Source organism: Lissotriton vulgaris, chromosome 1_1 (genome assembly GCF_964263255.1).
Source record: "Lissotriton vulgaris chromosome 1_1, aLisVul1.2, whole genome shotgun sequence".
NCBI classification, from domain to species: domain Eukaryota; kingdom Metazoa; phylum Chordata; class Amphibia; order Caudata; family Salamandridae; genus Lissotriton; species Lissotriton vulgaris.
In genome coordinates this window covers 234729966-234745720 of record NC_141685.1, presented here as the reverse complement: position 1 = coordinate 234745720, position 15755 = coordinate 234729966, and the positions used below count along the sequence as shown (strand labels likewise).

Below are 15755 nucleotides of genomic sequence, written 5' to 3'. Positions count from 1 at the left end.
CATGCAATAACTCCCAAAAATTGTCCAGGAATGGATTTCCTTCATAAAAAATGATTAGTCTGCATACCATCTTGAAGAGGGAGCCTGGCTAGCTCAGTTGGTAGAGCATGAGACTCTTAATCTCAGGGCCGTGGGTTCGAGCCCCACGATAGGCGAAAATGAGTAATTTTTGCTGGATTATTGCATTTACTCTCATAATCTGGTGATTTTTCTTGCATTAGACATGCAATATGTATCAAAAATGGTATCTCCCTTGGTTTCTCATTGGTGGGAAATTTAACTTCAAGATTAGGTAGGGTATGAGTCTAGATGAACACACCGCAATATCACTCATATTCAAGGAGTAAACAGGCCAACCTGAACTGTAAAACATCCCATAAGTGGAGGTAAGGCATAAGTTAGGAGTGAACTGAACACTGTTATGGGCAATTGGACTTCAAATAAAGTGTGGAAGGCAGTGAGGTTACTTTTTTCATGTTATGCAGATTAAACACACAGGGGAATTAGCTCAAATGGTAGATCCCTCGCTTAGCATGCGAGAGGTAGCGGGATCGATGCCCGCATTCTCCATTATAAAATTTGCATACATTTTATTTTTAACTTGTCATTGCCAAGGTCAATGCAGAGTAAGATCAGAAAAATCACAGATGGCTTTCAAATATGGTCTCATTATAACAACTGAAGTGGTTTAATCAAAAGGGTTCATGTATTCTTTAGCACGTGAGAGGAATTTGGATTCTTATGCAATCTCAAAATGAAGTTCTCACAACTTCCATTTTCATTTTCTCTTGTTTTGTTTGACACTCTATCCTCTGAAGGATGTATAAATCTGGCTTTCCTTGCAAAACAAGAGTAGAGGAATATCCAGGATTTGATTTTCTTCACAAAAAGGGATTGGTCTGCATACCGTCTTAAGGAGGGAGCCCAGCTAGCTCAGTCGGTAGAGCATGAGACTCTTAATCTCAGGGTCGTGGGTTCGAGCCCCACATTGGGCGAAAACGAGTAATTTTTGCCTGAATATTGCATTGACTCTCATAATATGGAGCTTCATCTTGCAATAGACATGCAATAACTCGCAAAAATTGTCCAGGAATGGATTTCCTTCATAAAAAATGATTAGTCTGCATACCATCTTGAAGTGGGAGCCCGGCTAGCTCAGTCGGTAGAGCATGAGACTCTTAATCACAGGGTCGTGGGTTCGAGCCCCACGTTGGGTGAAAATGAGTAATTTTTGCAGGATTATTGCATTGACTCTCATAATCTGGTGATTATTCTTGCATTAGACATGCAATAAGTATCAAAAATGGTATCTCCCTTGGTTTCTCATTGGTGGGAAATTTAACTTCAAGATTAGGTAGGGTATGAGTCTAGATAAACACACCGCAATATCACTCATATTCGAGTAGTAAACAGGCCAACCTGAACTGTAAAACATCCCATAAGTGGAGGTAAGGCATAAGTTAGGAGTGAACTGAACACTGTTATGGGCAATTGGACTTCAAATAAAGTGTGGAAGGCAGTGAGGTTACTTTTTTAATGTTATGCAGATTAAACACACAGAGGTATTAGCTCAAATGGTAGAGCGCTCGCTTAGCAAGCGAGAGGTAGTGGGATTGATGCCCGCATTCTCCATTATAAAATTTGCATACATTTTATTTTTAACTTGTCATTGCCAAGGTCATTGCAGAGTAAGAACAGAAAAATCACAGATGGCTTTCAAATATGGTCTCATTATAACAAATAAAGTGGTTTAATCAAAAGGGTTCAGGTATTCTTTAGCACGTGAGAGGAATTTGAATTCTTATGCAATCTCAAAATGAAGTTCTCACAACTTCCATTTTCATTTTCTCTTATTTTATTTGACACTCTGTCCTCTGAAGCATGTATAAATCTGGCTTTCCTTGCAAAACAAGAGTAGAGGAATATCCAGGATTTGATTTTCTTCACAAAAAGTGATTGGTCTGCATACTGTCTTAAGGAGGGAGCCCGGCTAGCTCAGTCGGTAGATCATGAGATTCTTAATCTCAGGGTCGTGGGTTTGAGCCCCAAGTTGGGCGAAAACGAGTAATTTTTGCCTGAATATTGAATTGACTCTCATAATATGGAGCTTCATCTTGCATTAGACATGCAATAACTCGCAAAAAATGTCCAGGAATGGATTTCCTTCATAAAAAATGATTAGTCTGCATACCATCTTGAAGTGGGAGCCCGGCTAGCTCAGTCAGTAAAGCATGACACTCTTAATCACAGGGTTGTGGGTTCGAGCCCCACGTTGGGCGAAAATGAGTAACTTTTGCTGGACTCTCATAATCTGGTGATTTTTCTTGCATTAGACATGCAATAAGTATCAAAAATGGTATCTCCCTTGGTTTCTCATTGGTGGGAAATTTAACTTCAAGATTAGGTAGGGTATGAGTCTAGATGAACACACCGCAATATCACTCATATTCAAGGAGTAAACAGGCCAACCTGAACTGTAAAACATCCCATAAGTGGAGGTAAGGCATAAGTTAGGAGTGAACTGAACACTGTTATGGGCAATTGGACTTCAAATAAAGTGTGGAAGGCAGTGAGGTTACTTTTTTCATGTTATGCAGATTAAACACACAGGGGAATTAGCTCAAATGGTAGAACCCTCGCTTAGCATGCGAGAGGTAGCGGGATCGATGCCCGCATTCTCCATTATAAAATTTGCATACATTTTATTTTTAACTTGTCATTGCCAAGGTCAATGCAGAGTAAGATCAGAAAAATCACAGATGGCTTTCAAATATGGTCTCATTATAACAACTGAAGTGGTTTAATCAAAAGGGTTCATGTATTCTTTAGCATGTGAGAGGAATTTGAATTCTTATGCAATCTCAAAATGAAGTTCTCACAACTTCCGTTTTCATTTTCTCTTATTTTTTTTGACACTCTATCCTCTGAAGGATGTATAAATCAGGCTTTCCTTGCAAAACAAGAGTAGAGGAATATCCAGGATTTGATTTTCTTCACAAAAAGGGATTGGTCTGCATACTGTCTTAAGGAGGGAGCCCAGCTAGCTCAGACGGTAGAGCATGAGACTCTTAATCTCTGGGTCGTGGGTTCGAGCCCCGCGTTGGGCAAAAACGAGTAATTTTTGCCTGAATATTGCATTGACTCTCATAATATGGAGCTTCATCTTGCATTAGACATGCAATAACTTCCAAAAATTGTCCAGGAATGGATTTCCTTCATAAAAAATGATTAGTCTGCATACCATCTTGAAGTGGGAGCCCGGCTAGCTCAGTTGGTAGAGCATGACACTCTTAATCACAGGGTCGTGGGTTCGAGCCCCACGTTGGGCGAAAATGAGTAATTTTTGCTGGATTATTGCATTGACTCTCATAATCTGGTGATTTTTCTTGCATTAGACATGCAATAAGTATCAACAATGGTATCTCCCTTGGTTTCTCATTGGTGGGAAATTTAACTTCAAGATTAGGTAGGGTATGAGTCTAGATGAACACACCGCAATATCACTCATATTCAAGGAGTAAACAGGCCAACCTGAACTGTAAAACATCCCATAAGTGGAGGTAAGGCATAAGTTAGGAGTGAACTGAACACTGTTATGGGCAATTGGACTTCAAATAAAGTGTGGAAGGCAGTAAGGTTACTTTTTTCATGTTATGCAGATTAAACACACAGGGGAATTAGCTCAAATGGTAGAACCCTCGCTTAGCATGCGAGAGGTAGCGGGATCGATGCCCGCATTCTCCATTATAAAATTGGCTACATTTTATTTTTAACTTGTCATTGCCAAGGTCAATGCAGAGTAAGATCAGAAAAATCACAGATGGCTTTCAAATATGGTCTCATTATAACAACTGAAGTGGTTTAATCAAAAGGGTTCATGTATTCTTTAGCATGTGAGAGGAATTTGAATTCTTATGCAATCTCAAAATGAAGTTCTCACAACTTCCGTTTTCATTTTCTCTTATTTTTTTTGACACTCTATCCTCTGAAGGATGTATAAATCTGGCTTTCCTTGCAAAACAAGAGTAGAGGAATATCCAGGATTTGATTTTCTTCACAAAAAGGGATTGGTCTGCATACTGTCTTAAGGAGGGAGCCCAGCTAGCTCAGTCGGTAGAGCATGAGACTCTTAATCTCAGGGTCGTGGGTTCGAGCCCCACATTGGGCGAAAACGAGTAATTTTTGCCTGAATATTGCATTGACTCTCATAATATGGAGCTTCATCTTGCATTAGACATGCAATAACTCGCAAAAATTGTCCAGGAATGGATTTCCTTCATAAAAAATGATTAGTCTGCATACCATCTTGAAGTGGGAGCCCGGCTAGCTCAGTTGGTAGAGCATGACACTCTTAATCACAGGGTCGTGGGTTCGAGCCCCACGTTGGGCGAAAATGAGTAATTTTCGCTGGATTATTGCATTTACTCTCATAATCTGGTGATTTTTCTTGCATTAGACATGCAATAAGTATCAAAAATGGTATCTCCCTTGGTTTCTCATTGGTGGGAAATTTAACTTCAAGATTAGGTAGGGTATGAGTCTAGATGAACACACCGCAATATCACTCATATTCGAGTAGTAAACAGGCCAACCTGAACTGTAAATCATCCCATAAGTGGAGATAAGGCATAAGTTAGGAGTGAACTGAACACTGTTATGGGCAATTGGACTTCAAATAAAGTGTGGAAGGCAGTCAGGTTACTTTTTTAATGTTATGCAGATTAAACACACAGGGGAATTAGCTCAAATGGTAGAGCGCTCGCGTAGCAAGCGAGAGGTAGTGGGATTGATGCCCGCATTCTCCATTATAAAATTTGCATACATTTTATTTTTAACTTGTCATTGCCAAGGCAATTGCAGAGTAAGAACAGAAAAATCACAGATGGCTTTCAAATATGGTCTCATTATAACAACTGAAGTGGTTTCATCAAAAGGGTTCATGTATTCTTTAGCACGTGAGAGGAATTTGAATTCTTATGCAATCTCAAAATGATGTTCTCACAACTTCCGTTTTTATTTTTTCTTATTTTATTTGACACTCTGTCCTCTGAAGGATGTATAAATCTGGCTTTCCTTGCAAAACAAGAGTAGAGGAATATCCAGGATTTGATTTTCTTCACAAAAAGTGATTGATCTGCATACTTTCTTAAGGAGGGATCCCGGCTAGCTCAGTCGGTAGAGCATGAGACTCTTAATCGCAGGGTCATGGGTTTGAGCCCCACGTTGGGCGAAAACGAGTAATTTTTGCCTGAATATTGCATTGATTCTCATAATATGGAGCTTCATCTTGCATTAGACATGCAATAACTCGCAAAAATTGTCCAGGATTGGATTTCCTTCATAAAAAATGATTAGTCTGCATACCATGTTGAAGTGGGAGCCCGGCTAGCTCAGTTGGTAGAGCATGACACTCTTAATCACAGGGTCGTGGGTTCGAGCCCCACGTTGGGCGAAAATGAGTAATTTTTGCTGGATTATTGCATTTACTCTCATAATCTGGTGATTTTTCTTGCATTAGACATGCAATAAGTATCAAAAATGGTATCTCCCTTGGTTTCTCATTGGTGGGAAATTTAACTTCAAGATTAGGTAGGGTATGAGTCTAGATGAACACACCGCAATATCACTCATATTCAAGGAGTAAACAGGCCAACCTGAACTGTAAAACATCCCATAAGTGGAGGTAAGGCATAAATTAGGAGTGAACTGAACACTGTTATGGGCAATTGGACTTCAAATAAAGTGTGGAAGGCAGTGAGGTTACTTTTTTCATGTTATGCAGATTAAACACACAGGGGAATTAGCTAAAAAAGTTAGAACCCTCGCTTAGCATTCGAGAGGTAGCGGGATCGATGCCCGCATTCTCCATTATAAAATTTGCATACATTTTATTTTTAACTTGTCATTGCCAAGGTCAATGCAGAGTAAGATCAGAAAAATCACAGATGGCTTTCAAATATGGTCTCATTATAACAACTGAAGTGGTTTAATCAAAAGGGTTCATGTATTCTTTAGCACGTGAGAGGAATTTGGATTCTTATGCAATCTCAAAATGAAGTTCTCACAACTTCCATTTTCATTTTCTCTTGTTTTATTTGACACTCTATCCTCTGAAGGATGTATAAATCTGGCTTTCCTTGCAAAACAAGAGTAGAGGAATATCCAGGATTTGATTTTCTTCACAAAAAGGGATTGGTCTGCATACTGTCTTAAGGAGGGAGCCCAGCTAGCTCAGTCGGTAGAGCATGAGACTCTTAATCTCAGGGTCGTGGGTTCGAGCCCCACATTTGGCGAAAACGAGTAATTTTTGCCTGAATATTGCATTGACTCTCATAATATGGAGCTTCATCTTGCATTAGACATGCAATAACTCGCAAAAATTGTCCAGGAGTGGATTTCCTTCATAAAAAATGATTAGTCTGCATACCATCTTGAAGTGGGAGCCCGGCTAGCTCAGTCGGTAGAGCATGACACTCTTAATCACAGGGTCGTGGGTTCGAGCCCCACGTTGGGCGAAAATTAGTAATTTTTGCTGGACTCTCATAATCTGGTGATTATTCTTGCATTAGACATGCAATAAGTATCAAAAATGGTATCTCCCTTGGTTTCTCATTGGTGGGAAATTTAACTTCAAGATTAGGTAGGGTATGAGTCTAGATGAACACACCGCAATATCACTCATATTCGAGTAGTAAACAGGCCAACCTGAACTGTAAATCATCCCATAAGTGGAGGTAAGGCATAAGTTAGGAGTGAACTGAACACTGTTATGGGCAATTGGACTTCAAATAAAGTGTGGAAGGCAGTGAGGTTACTTTTTTCATGTTATGCAGATTAAATACACAGGGGAATTAGCTCAAATGGTAGAGTGCTCGCTTAGCATGTGAGAGGTAGCGCGATCAATGCCCGCATTCTCCATTATAACATTTGCATACATTTTATTTTTAACTTGTCATTGCCAAGGTCATTGCAGAGTAAGAACAGAAAAATCACAGATGGCTTTCAAATATGGTCTCATTATAACAACTAAAGTGGTTTAATCAAAAGGGTTCATGTATTCTTTAGCACGTGAGAGGAATTTGAATTCTTATGCAATCTCAAAATGAAGTTCTCACAACTTCCATTTTCATTTTCTCTTGTTTTATTTGACACTCTATCCTCTGAAGGATGTATAAATCTGGCTTTCCTTGCAAAACAAGAGTAGAGGAATATCCAGGATTTGATTTTCTTCACAAAAAGGGATTGGTCTGCATACTGTCTTAAGGAGGGAGCCTGGCTAGCTCAGTCGGTAGAGCATGAGACTCTTAATCTCAGGGTTGAGGTTTGAGCCCCACATTGGGCGAAAAAGTGTACCTTTTGCCTGAATATTGCATTGACTCTCATAATATGGAGATTAATCTTGCATTAGACATGCAATAACTCCCAAAAATTGTCCAGGAATGGATTTCCTTCAAGAAAAAATGATTAGTCTGCATACCACCTTGAAGAGAGAAACCGGCTAGCTCAGTCGGTAGAGCATGAAACTCTTACTCTCAGGGCCGTGGGTTCGAACCCCACGTTGGGCGAAAATGAGTAATTTTTGCTGGATTATTGCATTGACTCTCATAATCTGGTGATTATTCTTGCATTAGACATGCAATAACTATCAAAAATGGTATCTCCCTTGGTTTCTCATTGGTGGGAAATTTAACTTCAATTTTAGGTAGGGTATGAGTCTAGATGAACACACTGCAATATCACTCATATTTGAGTAGTAAACAGGCCAACCTGAACTGTAAAACATCCCATAAGTGGAGGTAAGGCATAAATTAGGAGTGAACTGAACACTGTTATGGGCAATTGGACTTCAAAAAAGTGTGGAAGGCAGTGAGGTTACTTTTCTCATGTTATGCAGATTAAATACACAGGGGAATTTGCTCAAATGATAGAGTGCTCGCTTAGCATGTGAGAGGTAGCGGGATCAATGCCCGCTTTCTCCATTATAAAATTTGCATACATTTTATTTTTAACTTGTCATTGCCAAGGTCATTGCAGAGTAAGAACAGAAAAATCACAGATGGCTTTCAAATATGGTCTCATTATAACAACTAAAGTGGTTTAATCAAAAGGGTTCAGGTATTCTTTAGCACGTGAGAGGAATTTGAATTCTTATGCAATCTCAAAATGAAGTTCCCACAACTTCCATTTTCATTTTCTCTTGTTTTATTTGACACTCTGTCCTCTGAAGGATGTATAAATCTGGCTTTCCTTGCAAAACAAGAGTAGAGGAATATCCAGGATTTGATTTTCTTCACAAAAAGGGATTGGTTTGCATACTGTCTTAAGGAGGGAGCCCGGCTAGCTCAGTCGGTAGAGCATGAGACTTTTAATCTCAGGGTCGTGGGTTCGAGCCCCACGTCGGGCGAAAAAGAGTAATTTTTGCCTGAATATTGCATTGACTCTCATAATATGGAGCTTCATCTTGCATTAGACATGCAATAACTCCCAAAAATTGTCCAGGAATGGATTTCCTTCATAAAAAATGATTAGTCTGCATACCATCTTGAAGTGGGAGCCCGGCTAGCTCAGTCGGTAAAGCATGAGACTCTTAATCTCAGGGTCGTGGGTTCGAGCCCCACGTTGGGCGAAAATGAGTAATTTTTGCTGGACTCTCATAATCTGGTGATTATTCTTGCATTAGACATGCAATAACTATCAAAAATGGTATCTCCCTTGGTTTCTCATTGGTGGGAAATTTTACTTCAAGATTAGGTAGAGTATGAGTCTAGATGAACACACCACAATATCACTCATAATCGAGTAGTAAACAGGCCAACCTGAACTGTAAAACATCCCATAAGTGGAGGTAAGGCATAAGTTAGCCTGAATATTGAATTGACTCTCATAATATGGAGCTTCATCTTGCATTAGACATGCAATAACTCGCAAAAAATGTCCAGGAATGGATTTCCTTCATAAAAAATGATTAGTCTGCATACCATCTTGAAGTGGGAGCCCGGCTAGCTCAGTCAGTAAAGCATGACACTCTTAATCACAGGGTTGTGGGTTCGAGCCCCACGTTGGGCGAAAATGAGTAACTTTTGCTGGACTCTCATAATCTGGTGATTATTCTTGCATTAGACATGCAATAAGTATCAAAAATGGTATCTCCCTTGGTTTCCCATTGGTGGGAAATTTAACTTCAAGATTAGGTAGGGTATGAGTCTAGATGAACACACGGCAATATCACTCATATTCGAGTAGTAAACAGGCCAACCTGAACTGTAAAACATCCCATAAGTGGAGGTAAGGCATAAGTTAGGAGTGAACTGAACACTGTTATGGGCAATTGGACTTCAAATAAAGTGTGGAAGGCAGTGAGGTTACTTTTTTAATGTTATGCAGATTAAACACACAGAGGTATTAGCTCAAATGGTAGAGCGCTCGCTTAGCAAGCGAGAGGTAGTGGGATTGATGCCCGCATTCTCCATTATAAAATTTGCATACATTTTATTTTTAACTTGTCATTGCCAAGGTCATTGCAGAGTAAGAACAGAAAAATCACAGATGGCTTTCAAATATGGTCTCATTATAACAAATAAAGTGGTTTAATCAAAAGGGTTCAGGTATTCTTTAGCACGTGAGAGGAATTTGAATTCTTATGCAATCTCAAAATGAAGTTCTCACAACTTCCATTTTCATTTTCTCTTATTTTATTTGACACTCTGTCCTCTGAAGCATGTATAAATCTGGCTTTCCTTGCAAAACAAGAGTAGAGGAATATCCAGGATTTGATTTTCTTCACAAAAAGTGATTGGTCTGCATACTGTCTTAAGGAGGGAGCCCGGCTAGCTCAGTCGGTAGATCATGAGATTCTTAATCTCAGGGTCGTGGGTTTGAGCCCCAAGTTGGGCGAAAACGAGTAATTTTTGCCTGAATATTGAATTGACTCTCATAATATGGAGCTTCATCTTGCATTAGACATGCAATAACTCGCAAAAAATGTCCAGGAATGGATTTCCTTCATAAAAAATGATTAGTCTGCATACCATCTTGAAGTGGGAGCCCGGCTAGCTCAGTCAGTAAAGCATGACACTCTTAATCACAGGGTTGTGGGTTCGAGCCCCACGTTGGGCGAAAATGAGTAACTTTTGCTGGACTCTCATAATCTGGTGATTATTCTTGCATTAGACATGCAATAAGTATCAAAAATGGTATCTCCCTTGGTTTCCCATTGGTGGGAAATTTAACTTCAAGATTAGGTAGGGTATGAGTCTAGATGAACACACCGCAATATCACTCATATTCGAGTAGTAAACAGGCCAACCTGAACTGTAAAACATCCCATAAGTGGAGGTAAGGCATAAGTTAGGAGTGAACTGAACACTGTTATGGGCAATTGGACTTCAAATAAAGTGTGAAAGGCAGTGAGGTTACACTTTTAATGTAATGCAGATTAAACACACAGGGGAATTAGCCCAAATGGTAGAGCGCTCGCTTAGCAAGCGAGAGGTAGTGGGATTGATGCCCGCATTCTCCATTATAAAATTTGCATACATTTTATTTTTAACTTGTCATTGCCAAGGTCAATGCAGAGTAAGATCAGAAAAATCACAGATGGCTTTCAAATATGGTCTCATTATAACAACTAAAGTGGTTTAATCAAAAGGGTTCAGGTATTCTTTAGCACGTGAGAGGAATTTGAATTCTTATGCAATCTCAAAATGAAGTTCTCACAACTTCCGTTTTTATTTTTTCTTATTTTATTTGACACTCTGTCCTCTGAAGCATGTATAAATCTGGCTTTCCTTGCAAAACAAGAGTAGAGGAATATCCAGGATTTGATTTTCTTCACAAAAAGTGATTGGTCTGCATACTGTCTTAAGGAGGGAGCCCGGCTAGCTCAGTCGGTACTGTATGAGACTCTTAATCTCAGGGTCGTGGGTTTGAGCCCCACGTTGGGCGAAAAAGAGTAAGTTTTTGCCTGAATATTGCATTGACTCTCTTAATATGGAGATTAATCTTGCATTAGACATGCAATAACTTCCAAAAATTGTCCAGGAATGGATTTCCTTCATAAAAAATGATTAGTCTGCATACCATCTTGAAGAGGGAGCCTGGCTAGCTCAGTTGGTAGAGCATGAGACTCTTAATCTCAGGGACGTGTGTTCGAGCCCCACGTTGGGTGAAAATGAGTAATTTTTGCTGGATTATTGCATTGACTCTCATAATCTGGTGATTTTTCTTGCATTAGACATGCAATAAGTATCAACAATGGTATCTCCCTTGGTTTCTCATTGGTGGGAAATTTAACTTCAAGATTAGGTAGGGTATGAGTCTAGATGAACACACCGCAATATCACTCATATTCTAGGAGTAAACAGGCCAACCTGAACTGTAAAACATCCCATAAGTGGAGGTAAGGCATAAGTTAGGAGTGAACTGAACACTGTTATGGGCAATTGGACTTCAAATAAAGTGTGGAAGGCAGTAAGGTTACTTTTTTCATGTTATGCAGATTAAACACACAGGGGAATTAGCTCAAATGGTAGAACCCTCGCTTAGCATGCGAGAGGTAGCGGGATCGATGCCCGCATTCTCCATTATAAAATTGGCTACATTTTATTTTTAACTTGTCATTGCCAAGGTCAATGCAGAGTAAGATCAGAAAAATCACAGATGGCTTTCAAATATGGTCTCATTATAACAACTGAAGTGGTTTAATCAAAAGGGTTCATGTATTCTTTAGCATGTGAGAGGAATTTGAATTCTTATGCAATCTCAAAATGAAGTTCTCACAACTTCCGTTTTCATTTTCTCTTATTTTTTTTGACACTCTATCCTCTGAAGGATGTATAAATCTGGCTTTCCTTGCAAAACAAGAGTAGAGGAATATCCAGGATTTGATTTTCTTCACAAAAAGGGATTGGTCTGCATACTGTCTTAAGGAGGGAGCCCAGCTAGCTCAGACGGTAGAGCATGAGACTCTTAATCTCTGGGTCGTGGGTTCGAGCCCCGCGTTGGGCAAAAACGAGTAATTTTTGCCTGAATATTGCATTGACTCTCATAATATGGAGCTTCATCTTGCATTAGACATGCAATAACTCACAAAAATTGTCCAGGAATGGATTTCCTTCATAAAAAATGATTAGTCTGCATACCATCTTGAAGTGGGAGCCCGGCTAGCTCAGTTGGTAGAGCATGACACTCTTAATCACAGGGTCGTGGGTTCGAGCCCCACGTTGGGCGAAAATGAGTAATTTTTGCTGGATTATTGCATTTACTCTCATAATCTGGTGATTTTTCTTGCATTAGACATGCAATAAGTATCAAAAATGGTATCTCCCTTGGTTTCTCATTGGTGGGAAATTTAACTTCAAGATTAGGTAGGGTATGAGTCTAGATGAACACACCGCAATATCACTCATATTCAAGGAGTAAACAGGCCAACCTGAACTGTAAAACATCCCATAAGTGGAGGTAAGGCATAAGTTAGGAGTGAACTGAACACTGTTATGGGCAATTGGACTTCAAATAAAGTGTGGAAGGCAGTGAGGTTACTTTTTTCATGTTATGCAGATTAAACACACAGGGGAATTAGCTCAAATGGTAGAACCCTCGCTTAGCATGCGAGAGGTAGCGGGATCGATGCCCGCATTCTCCATTATAAAATTTGCATACATTTTATTTTTAACTTGTCATTGCCAAGGTCAATGCAGAGTAAGATCAGAAAAATCACAGATGGCTTTCAAATATGGTCTCATTATAACAACTGAAGTGGTTTAATCAAAAGGGTTCATGTATTCTTTAGCACGTGAGAGGAATTTGGATTCTTATGCAATCTCAAAATGAAGTTCTCACAACTTCCATTTTCATTTTCTCTTGTTTTATTTGACACTCTATCCTCTGAAGGATGTATAAATCTGGCTTTCCTTGCAAAACAAGAGTAGAGGAATATCCAGGATTTGATTTTCTTCACAAAAAGGGATTGGTCTGCATACTGTCTTAAGGAGGGAGCCCAGCTAGCTCAGTCGGTAGAGCATGAGACTCTTAATCTCAGGGTCGTGGGTTCGAGCCCCACATTGGGCGAAAACGAGTAATTTTTGCCTGAATATTGCATTGACTCTCATAATATGGAGCTTCATCTTGCATTAGACATGCAATAACTCGCAAAAATTGTCCAGGAGTGGATTTCCTTCATAAAAAATGATTAGTCTGCATACCATCTTGAAGTGGGAGCCCGGCTAGCTCAGTCGGTAGAGCATGACACTCTTAATCACAGGGTCGTGGGTTCGAGCCCCACGTTGGGCGAAAATTAGTAATTTTTGCTGGACTCTCATAATCTGGTGATTATTCTTGCATTAGACATGCAATAAGTATCAAAAATGGTATCTCCCTTGGTTTCTCATTGGTGGGAAATTTAACTTCAAGATTAGGTAGGGTATGAGTCTAGATGAACACACCGCAATATCACTCATATTCGAGTAGTAAACAGGCCAACCTGAACTGTAAATCATCCCATAAGTGGAGGTAAGGCATAAGTTATGAGTGAACTGAACACTGTTGTGGGCAATTGGACTTCAAATAAAGTGTGGAAGGCAGTGAGGTTACTTTTTTCATGTTATGCAGATTAAATACACAGGGGAATTAGCTCAAATGGTAGAGTGCTCGCTTAGCATGTGAGAGGTAGCGCGATCGATGCCCGCATTCTCCATTATAAAATTTGCATACATTTTATTTTTAACTTGTCATTGCCAAGGTCATTGCAGAGTAAGAACAGAAAAATCACAGATGGCTTTCAAATATGGTCTCATTATAACAACTAAAGTGGTTTAATCAAAAGGGTTCATGTATTCTTTAGCACGTGAGAGGAATTTGAATTCTTATGCAATCTCAAAATGAAGTTCTCACAACTTCCATTTTCATTTTCTCTTGTTTTATTTGACACTCTATCCTCTGAAGGATGTATAAATCTGGCTTTCCTTGCAAAACAAGAGTAGAGGAATATCCAGGATTTGATTTTCTTCACAAAAAGGGATTGGTCTGCATACTGTCTTAAGGAGGGAGCCTGGCTAGCTCAGTCGGTAGAGCATGAGACTCTTAATCTCAGGGTTGAGGTTTGAGCCCCACATTGGGCGAAAAAGTGTACCTTTTGCCTGAATATTGCATTGACTCTCATAATATGGAGATTAATCTTGCATTAGACATGCAATAACTCCCAAAAATTGTCCAGGAATGGATTTCCTTCAAGAAAAAATGATTAGTCTGCATACCACCTTGAAGAGAGAAACCGGCTAGCTCAGTCGGTAGAGCATGAAACTCTTACTCTCAGGGCCGTGGGTTCGAACCCCACGTTGGGCGAAAATGAGTAATTTTTGCTGGATTATTGCATTGACTCTCATAATCTGGTGATTATTCTTGCATTAGACATGCAATAACTATCAAAAATGGTATCTCCCTTGGTTTCTCATTGGTGGGAAATTTAACTTCAAGATTAGGTAGGGTATGAGTCTAGATGAACACACTGCAATATCACTCATATTTGAGTAGTAAACAGGCCAACCTGAACTGTAAAACATCCCATAAGTGGAGGTAAGGCATAAATTAGGAGTGAACTGAACACTGTTATGGGCAATTGGACTTCAAAAAAGTGTGGAAGGCAGTGAGGTTACTTTTCTCATGTTATGCAGATTAAATACACAGGGGAATTTGCTCAAATGATAGAGTGCTCGCTTAGCATGTGAGAGGTAGCGGGATCAATGCCCGCTTTCTCCATTATAAAATTTGCATACATTTTATTTTTAACTTGTCATTGCCAAGGTCATTGCAGAGTAAGAACAGAAAAATCACAGATGGCTTTCAAATATGGTCTCATTATAACAACTAAAGTGGTTTAATCAAAAGGGTTCAGGTATTCTTTAGCACGTGAGAGGAATTTGAATTCTTATGCAATCTCAAAATGAAGTTCCCACAACTTCCATTTTCATTTTCTCTTGTTTTATTTGACACTCTGTCCTCTGAAGGATGTATAAATCTGGCTTTCCTTGCAAAACAAGAGTAGAGGAATATCCAGGATTTGATTTTCTTCACAAAAAGGGATTGGTTTGCATACTGTCTTAAGGAGGGAGCCCGGCTAGCTCAGTCGGTAGAGCATGAGACTTTTAATCTCAGGGTCGTGGGTTCGAGCCCCACGTCGGGCGAAAAAGAGTAATTTTTGCCTGAATATTGCATTGACTCTCATAATATGGAGCTTCATCTTGCATTAGACATGCAATAACTCCCAAAAATTGTCCAGGAATGGATTTCCTTCATAAAAAATGATTAGTCTGCATACCATCTTGAAGTGGGAGCCCGGCTAGCTCAGTCGGTAAAGCATGAGACTCTTAATCTCAGGGTCGTGGGTTCGAGCCCCACGTTGGGCGAAAATGAGTAATTTTTGCTGGACTCTCATAATCTGGTGATTATTCTTGCATTAGACATGCAATAACTATCAAAAATGGTATCTCCCTTGGTTTCTCATTGGTGGGAAATTTTACTTCAAGATTAGGTAGAGTATGAGTCTAGATGAACACACCACAATATCACTCATAATCGAGTAGTAAACAGGCCAACCTGAACTGTAAAACATCCCATAAGTGGAGGTAAGGCATAAGTTAGCCTGAATATTGAATTGACTCTCATAATATGGAGCTTCATCTTGCATTAGACATGCAATAACTCGCAAAAAATGTCCAGGAATGGATTTCCTTCATAAAAAATGATTAGTCTGCATACCA

The 15755-nt window shown here is 39.5% G+C and overlaps 2 non-coding genes across 2 annotated transcripts; both read left to right on the top strand.

The window, feature by feature from the left end:
- The first annotated feature begins 8331 nt into the window (after nt 1–8331).
- TRNAK-UUU (transfer RNA lysine (anticodon UUU)) lies at nt 8332–8404 on the top strand. The gene has a single exon. It is a non-coding gene; the product is annotated as a tRNA-Lys (tRNA).
- A 6702-nt stretch (nt 8405–15106) lies between these two features.
- TRNAK-UUU (transfer RNA lysine (anticodon UUU)) lies at nt 15107–15179 on the top strand. The gene has a single exon. It is a non-coding gene; the product is annotated as a tRNA-Lys (tRNA).
- Nucleotides 15180–15755: the final 576 nt, after the last annotated feature.